This window comes from Neopsephotus bourkii, unplaced genomic scaffold (genome assembly GCF_033783945.1).
Source record: "Neopsephotus bourkii isolate Nb327-2 ecotype Australia unplaced genomic scaffold, CSIRO-AGI_Nbou_v1 NB_357, whole genome shotgun sequence".
NCBI lineage: Eukaryota > Metazoa > Chordata > Aves > Psittaciformes > Psittacidae > Neopsephotus > Neopsephotus bourkii.
Window position 1 is genome coordinate 2,324,190 of NW_026900863.1, and position 8,643 is coordinate 2,332,832.

The following is an 8,643-nucleotide window of genomic DNA, read 5'->3' on the forward strand; positions in this document are numbered from 1 at the left end:
CACTAGACCAGGTTGCTCCAAGCCTTGTCTGACCTGCCGTTGAACAGTGCCAGGACTGGAGCATTCACAACTTCCTTGGGCAGCTTCAGCTCCAGTGCCTCACCATTCTCACAGTAAAGAACTTCTTACTTACACCTAAGCTAAACCTGTCCTCTCTAAGTTTGAGCCCATTACCCCTTGTCCTATCACTACAGTCCCTAATGAAGAGTCCCTCCCCAGCATCCCTATAGGCCCCCTTCAGGTACTAGAAGGCTGCTATGAGGTCTCCACGCATCCTTCTCTTCTCCAGGCTGAACAGCCCCAACTTTCTCAGCCTGTCTTCATACGGGAGGTGCTCCAGTCCCCTGATCATTCTCGTGGCCTCCACTGGACTTGTTCCAACAGTTCCATGTCCTTTTTATGTTGAGGACACCAGAACTGCACACAATACTCCAGGTGAGGTCTCAAGAGAGCAGAGTAGAGGGGCAGGATCACCTCCTTTGACCTGCTGGGCACGCTTCTTTTGGTGCAGTCCAGGTTATGGTTGCTTTCTGGGCTGCAAGCGCACACTGAAGCTGGCTTATGTTCATTTTCTCATTGACCAACACCCCAAAGTCCTTCTCCTTGCGCTGCTCTGAATCTCTTCTCTGCCCAACCTGGGCCTGGGATTGCTCCGACCCAGGTGTAAATTAATAAACATAATTTCAAACTGCTTCTATTTTAAAAGGCATTCATACATGTAAGCTCTTCACTGCCTCTTAATTCAACTACTCAGTGACAAAAAAAGAAAAAAGAACTAACACCAGTGGTATTTCAAGTCTATAAATAATAGGCTATGAATAACAGAATAAAAAACCCAAATATCTAAAATAATTTTGTTACAGATTTGCTATGCCTACATGTAAACTTAAAGCCCAGAAACCTAAATCACAGCATTTGATTTTTTTTTTAATATAAAGTGACACCCTAAATGTACCTGGTGTTCACTGTTGCACGCTGCTTGTTCACTGCACAACCCAAAACTTAAAAACCCAAACCAACACGACTGTGAAACATGCAATTATCTGCAATCTGTGAGAACTTCTTTGAGCTTATCTGCATGTGAGTGGGAGTACACCTAAATCGATCTGCTGACCCATTATTATGTATTCTGCTTTTGTAGTGTTTTCCTTCACCCTTTTTCTCTCCTATCACAGTCGACATTTGTGATGAAAACAATGCTCCAGTGGCCTGCTAAAAATGACCTTTCTACAACATTTTTTGAATTCCTCCAAGTACATGGCCCAAATGTGCCTGAAGTCCTTGAGAATGCTTTTGACTGTGCCTTACTTGACTCTTCAAAATGCTTTTGGTTTTTAGGTGCAGAATCTATCTGTTCAGATCCCATTTATTTGGAAAGTCCACACACAACCTTCCAGCAACCTTCACATGTGGGAACAACGAATGAAGGAGTCAGTTCTCATCCTAGCCCTCAGACTCAGAAGACTAAACTGCTGTAGCATATGTGTCTGTAGCTGAACAGTTTAACTAAACGGCAAGAGAAAGCCAGATAAGACAAAGCAAAATTAGTGAGGAGTTATCTGGCTGTTCCAAGTAGTTGTTTGTTATGCCAAATATATCCTAGAAATTTGCGTTAACAAAAGGAAAAGAAATTTTGTTTCACTGTTCTGCTCCATAACATTTTGCATCATGTATAAAGAGATCAAAATATTGAGACATCATTGAAAATAGGCAGGCAGTTGAGGAGAAGGGCTGTAACTTGGAACTTCTGCACATTCAGAAACTTCAAGTTTAGATATCTGGTTCAGAAGGCCTGCAGTTGATGTGAACACCCAAGTAGGGAACAGCATCTGAATCCAGCTTTAATAACACATATTTAATTTCTTTCTTAAAAATAAAACATTAATACACATACAGAGCACTAACTGCCACTCTTTATTCTTCACTTTTTTTTTGCCATGGCTGCTGCAGCTACAAAGATGCTGTGTGCAGATGTTACCCTGCTATGATGCCCTATACGTTTGAGTTCATGCACTGCATTGGTGCAGACTGGCCTATAGCTCAGGCTGCTGCTCCATCCATTAATCTTTCATTTCTGTCATAGCTCCCTCTTCTCAGCTCACTCAAAGTGAGTGTGTTGGAATCAGACTGGCAAAGTAAGAAATACAGCTTGAACCCAGGAGGTGGCAAATATTTTGAAGAGCAACATATTCAGATTATTCAATCATTAAACTGAATTTTGCTTGCATGACCGCAGATTTGGGCCACTGCTCTTACACTACAGCCCACAAGATCTAAAGAACCTGATTTTGTAATCACAAGAGTGACCATCATCCATTCTCCTGAAATACAGGAAAAACATTTCTAGCTACAGTCTTCCTTGAAGCTTAGCAGCAGATCCTTGAGAGCAGGCTCAAAGAAATTACAGAGATACATGCAATTACATGTGAAAGATTTGAACTGAAAATATTTGAAAGTATGAGACTAATTATAACACTAAGGAAATAAGACTAATTTCTGTTTAATTTTGTCTTTTTCTCCTGGATTAAGTATTATTAATTATAATAGTACCAGCTAAATTAATATCAATATAAAGTACTGGAAAAGGCATTAATGCATTAGGCAATCTCAGTCAAACATCCACCCATGAAAGCTCTTCTTTTATCCTCACTTATGACTCACGTGGTGTTCCTCAGGGGTTGGTACCATTCACCACCTTTGTTGGCAACATGTACAGTGGGATTGAGCACCCTCAGCAGGTTTGCTGATGACACCGAGCTGTGTGTTGTGGTCAACACACTGGAGGGAAGGGATGGGATCCATAGGGACCTGGACGCACCTGAGAGGTGGCCAGTGCTAACCTCATGAAGTTCAAGAAAGGTCCTGCACGTGGGTCAGTGCAATCCCAAGCACAAACGCAGACTGGGAGAGACTGGGTGGAGCAGCTCTGAGGAGAAGGACTTGGGGGTGTTGTTTGACAGAAAGCCAGCCATTTGCTGGACTGCATAAAAAGGAGTGTGAGCAGCAGGTGATTCTGCCCCTCTGCTCTTGTGAGACCCTGCCTGGAGTCCTGCATCCACCTCTGGAGCCCCCAACACAAGAGGGACATGGAGCTGTTGGAGCAAGCGCATAGGAGGCCACAGAGATGCTGCGATGGCTGGAGCAGGTCTGCTCTGGAGCCAGGCAGAGAGAGCTGGGCTGGGGCAGCCTGGAGAAGAGAAGGCTCCTGAAGGTGAGACCTTAGAGCAGCTCCAGTGCCTAAAGGGGCTGCAGGAAACCTGGAGAGGGGCTTGGAACAAGGGCCTGCAGGGACAGGAGAAGAGGGGAACTGATTTTAAATGAAAGAGGGCAGACTTAGATTAGATATTAGGAAGGTCTTTATTATGAGGTTGGCGAGACACTATAGCAGGTTGCCCAGAGAAGCTGTGTCTGCCCTATCCCTGGCAGTGTTCAAGGCCAGGTTGGACGGGGCTTGGAGCAAGCTGCTCTAGTGGAAGGTGTCCCTGTCCATGGCAGGGGCTGGAACTGGATGAACTTTAACATCCCTTCCAACACAAACCATTCTGTGATTCTGTGATTCCACTTTTGATTGGCATTTGCAGATGGCCCTGTGTGAGGTTCCCAAACCAGAAAGGTTCCTTGCAAAGCCATACTTTTCTCCCTGTTCTCTCAAAGCATTTTAAGCTTTAAAGTAGACCACTGCCTCTCTAGCTGTCTGGAAGTAGTAAGACCCAAACTGGGATGTTCAAAGGTGGTATTTTCATCATACAACCCTCTTCCAAACCAATGATTAAAGAAGCAATAAAGGAACACCTCTTCACTGGGAAACACAGAAACCAGCACTTTGGAAAGGAGGAGGAGGAGATGGTTTGAAAGAGACTGCAAGAGGACAATAAAAGTTAAAGAGCATTGAACAGCAGCTCCGAGCATAAAGGTAAAGCTGCTAAGTACTGCAGAAATGAACCATAAAAATAGCACCATAAAAATGCTATGACAATGCATTACTGCATCCTTAGTTAAAGATATTTCAACTTTTCCATTATGGACCCTTATTTCAAAGAAAACAGAATGATTACAAAGCCAGCCTGAGCAGGTTGCTGCAGCCAGAAAGAAGCAGCAGACTAGGGAGGATATAGTTTGTATTTGTTTGCCTAGAACCAGAAACAAGCACAGTAAAATCAACACACATCCCTGGCAGTGTTCAAGGCCAGGCTGGATGGGGCTCAGAGCAACCTGCTCTAGTGGAAGGTGTCCCTGCCCACGGCAGTGGTGTTAGACGAGATGATCTTTAAAGATCCCTTCTAACACAAAGTATTCTCTGATTCTAAAAAAGTACAGTTAAGGACTCTGTATGAATATTATAACTCTACTAAAAGCCACAAACTACTAAAATACAGCTAAGCATAATGAAGTAAAAAATACAGAACCACAAAGCGCACAAGGATTCTTGAGTACATGAAAGAAGAGGGTTGCCTGAAGAGGGTACATGAAAGCATGTACAAGCAGTAAAAGCTTACTTGACATCACAAAAAAAGGTGATTAACCCTCCCATCAATACTGGAAAACAGAGGTGGAGAAAAGACATATCTGGAAAGAATTGTGCTGTCTCCACACAGCCTGAATTTAGCCTCAAGTGCCTGAGGTAGCAAAGGAAAGAAGGGAAGAGAAAAATATTTGCACAAAAAAAAAAATATACCACCACGCAGACACACTTTGTATTATTCAATAATTCCAGTTTTCAGTGCTGTGCGATAAAGAGACGTCTGGAATGTGATCTGGGTTTTGTAGAGCTGACGTGAAGCATTTGCACAGCTCAGGTTCTGCGTTTTGTTTCACCATCAGTAATGTGACCACTTGCACATCGCTTCCAATCAAAACCAGAATCAAGTGCAGGTAACTGAAAGGTGAAAACTAAAAGTTGTGAAACTCTGTGATGATAGAGCTGGTGCTGTCAGTGCTGGCTTTGCCTCCTGAGCACTCAACTACCCACATTCATAAGCTGACAGCAAGAGAAAAAATGACAGAGTGGAGAGGCAGCATAGAAGGGATCAGTGTTCCACCACAAGGTAAAGCTATAAAGCAAAGGATAAACTAAAAAGTTAATAGTTACCAAAAAGATGTCTTTTTATTGTTTTTTTGGCTGCTGGTATGAATGTAGGTGAAGGACCAGTTTTAAAGTGAAAGTGTCCAATGATTCTGCAGGTACCAACTTCAGCACAACTAGCTGCAAACCAGAAAAACAGAATCCATCACCTTCTGAGTTAATATTGTTGCGATGAAATTTGTCATCAGGTGCTGTCAGGTGTGTGGTTTCAGACAAGAAAAATCGATCCTGAAGCAGCACTGGAATTTTCTTAGAACACAGCAATACTGTCAGGATGTTTTCTAATATCTTAATGCTTGCCTAGGACAAACGTAGCTATGGGAAAGCTCCAAATAACTGCTGGGTATCTCCAAAACACCCAGTATTCACAAAGTAACCTTTTGTCATCAACACCAAGATATAGATATTCCCAGAGCTTTTAGGATAACAGAAAAAAAAAAAAGAAGGGAAAAGAACCAAAGTTAGTAACAGAATTGGAAGTCTTCACTGACAGGGGACAGACAAAATCAGGCAGCGAAGGAAAAACAGCCAGGGAAATGCCCACTTTTCAGGGCGCCATTATTATGCCAAAGAATCTCTTTTGTGAATACCTCAAGGAATTACCTTCCTGTAAAGTGTTTGATAAATTGGAACAATCCTAAGCCATCAGAAATGACATATTTCAGGTACTGTTGTACCCAGGAACAATTTCATATGAAAACAAATGGACAAGGAACTGCAGGGAGTCACTCTACACTAAAAGTAAAGATATGTTATAATCCTGGGCAGTGAACTGCACAGCAACAACTGGCCCAGCATGAACAACACCAACACTTTTATCTTGTAGCTCTAGCAATAAATACCAAATTCTGGATTCCCAAATTAAGCTCTAAAGAGGAGGAGATGCTCTCACAGAAGCAGCAGCTCAGGGCTGAGCTTCACTCCTAATTTATTTTTTGGCCAAAGTTAGCTCCAAACTTCAATAAGTGAGAATCCCTTTCCTGTCTTTTTTTGGACAGGCTTTGCATAACTTTCATTTGCTTCTCAGCCCCCCCACTTCTTCATGGCACCCTCGTTACCATTTTGGCAAAGTAGGACAATGCGAATGAAGCCCCTGATGAGGTTTCCAAAGCAGCACAGGAGCACAGACTGGGCACAGACTCCCTGCTCTAGTGAGTCTCATTTGCTCCCCGTGGTGCTACAACCACTGATTAACCGCTGAGTAACAACAGCCTGGGTGTTCTAAGCTTCAATCCAACTCTACCGACTCCTCCCAGAGCTCCAAACCAGAAGGCAATCGTTAATCACACTCTGGAAGGGACTGGCCTCACACTGTACAGCAGTGTAACTACACCACACCTAGCTACTGAGTGTGATCCAGCACAGTGGTGTAACTACACCACACCTAGCTATTCTGAGTAAATACAACAGAAGCTGTGTCAATCAAGCAGCTGAACCCCTGGTATGAGCCAGTGTTTCAGGTAGTCCAGCTCCCCTACCTGTAGCTGTGCTCCTCGCTCTCTGGGCAAGCAGGAGCACCCTTCTCTCCCAGTCCCTTTTCTCAGCACCACAATGGCTAATTTTAAATCCTGGCAGACCAGCTCCAGTACTTAAAGTGCAAGTTAAATGTGTTTGACATTCCATACCCAACTGACAACAAACCAGAATATTTAGAACAGCAGCATGTCAGGCCTTTATTTATTTATTTCTCTGCCAGGCCTAAGTGCTGCACCTTTTCATTTATATGCAACTGTTTGCCCCATGGGCATCAAGCTGTTAACACGTACAGAAGAGATTAAAATGAGCTTGCATGGTGGATGAAATATAAATTAGAATTACAGTAGTGCCAGTCTTGGATCCTGGATTGTTTCTCAAGGTCTCCCAAAATGCATAATTTCAAACGAGCCTCCGTTACTTCAGGAAAGGCAAAAATGTGTATTTTTTCAGCAACAGAGCCAAGATGAATTTTAAGTGGTCCCTGAGCCTGTGAGTAGAATATGCTGCACTAACACGATGAGTTGTGTAAGCAGGGATGGTGCAAATGAATAAAAGCCTTTAACATGGGACATGTACATGTTCACCTGCCCACATTACAATGCAAAGCAAATTTGAGGCTGGGGGGTATTCTCACGTCACCAACCCCCAGTGCTGTGCCCTCCAAACCCACTCCTGACACCGGCTGCGTGAGCCCCCATCTCCTGATGAGCCACAGGGTCTCTGTGTGCACTTGAGAGCGCGCAGCAGGGCGCGCACCCGTGGCCCACCTGGTCTCCAGCGGGACGTTGCTGTTGAGCACCCAGCTGTCCTGCAGCTGCACAGACTCGGGGGTGGTGGCCAGGTCGTTGGGTGCAGGCGCGGGTGCGTGGATCTGGTTCCGGCGGTTTGTGAGCGAGTTCCTGTTGAGGGAGTTGGCTGAGGAGTGGTGGTGGGACAGGGAATGGTTGTGAGGAGGAGGCAGCGGCGGCCTCAGCGTAGACTGGCTGTGGTGGTTTGAAGGGCCTGGAAGACAGGAGAAAAACAGATCACCAATATGCATCCATGGTGCTGCTCTCCTTGACACTGTGAAAGGACCACTGCCTGGAAAAAAGCCAAGCTCCACAAATAGATAACTAAGCCTACGTTCCTTTTGGACTTGTAGACGTTAAAATATGGTTAAATCACATCAGTGGCTGTTAGAGATCAGAGGTACAGAAGTGTTGTGAGGCTGCACAGTTGGGATGTGCAGTCTCTGTATTTGTACAGAGACATAAATCTGCATTTAGATTTAAAAATACTTCTTTATAGATTTTTCCTGGAGAAAGGATCCTCTGTGGAGGAACAGGACAGCAGTCCAGCCTGGGCACTCTGTACATCCACCCAGGGGAATGTTTTCCTCCCTATTTCTCTCAGGGTTTTTAAGGAGATGAACCTTAATGGATTAAGCCCAGCTTTTGAAAATACGGTCTTTAGCCTCCTATAAAACGTACTCAGAGATCTCAATCTGCTTTCACTCACTGCTATTTTACCAATCAGCATCAAACGAACATTATTTGTTCCAGTGAAAGAAGATTAAACTTCAAACATGAAAAGGGAGCAACAATGCAATGATGGTATCTTTCATGTTCTTCTGCGTGATCAGGATTTGGCCTTTATTTTTCTATTTAGCAATGCCACAAACACACACCAAGATCTGAGAATTATGCTCCCCTTTCAGCCTCTTTGATTGAAAATAGCAGATGACTTTCAGTGATAAAGGATAGACACTTTTCTCATTCTTTGGGTTCTAACATATTTGGAGATAATGAAAATGATTTTTTGTAATCAATAAGGCGAGTGGATTAAAATAAGAAGCACTTGAGAAGAAAACAGAATAAGCAGGTGTCATTTGAGCATAGCCGCTTTTCCAAACGTAAATGCAGAATGGTAAATAAGTTTAAGTGCAATTCCACGTTACAACTACTTACTTCTAATAGATATAGCAAAAGAGTTTAAAGGAAACAAACTGTGTTATGAACCGCATGCTTTAGTCATTATATTAAGTTAAAGTTTTCTAGTGAACAATAATCAGAAAAAGTTGTATTAGTGAAATGATAATTATAATG

At 43.4% G+C, this 8,643-nt stretch overlaps 1 protein-coding gene across 2 annotated transcripts in view; it reads right to left on the reverse strand.

The window, feature by feature from the left end:
• Nucleotides 1-7,560, reverse strand: part of TENM2 (teneurin transmembrane protein 2) — a 186,501-nt gene extending 178,941 nt beyond the window's left edge. For both annotated transcript variants that reach the window (XM_061348443.1, XM_061348442.1), the window contains exon 1: nt 7,327-7,560. The gene's annotated coding sequence lies outside the window, so the exon portion shown is untranslated. The remainder of the gene's footprint in view (nt 1-7,326) is intronic.
• Nucleotides 7,561-8,643: the final 1,083 nt, after the last annotated feature.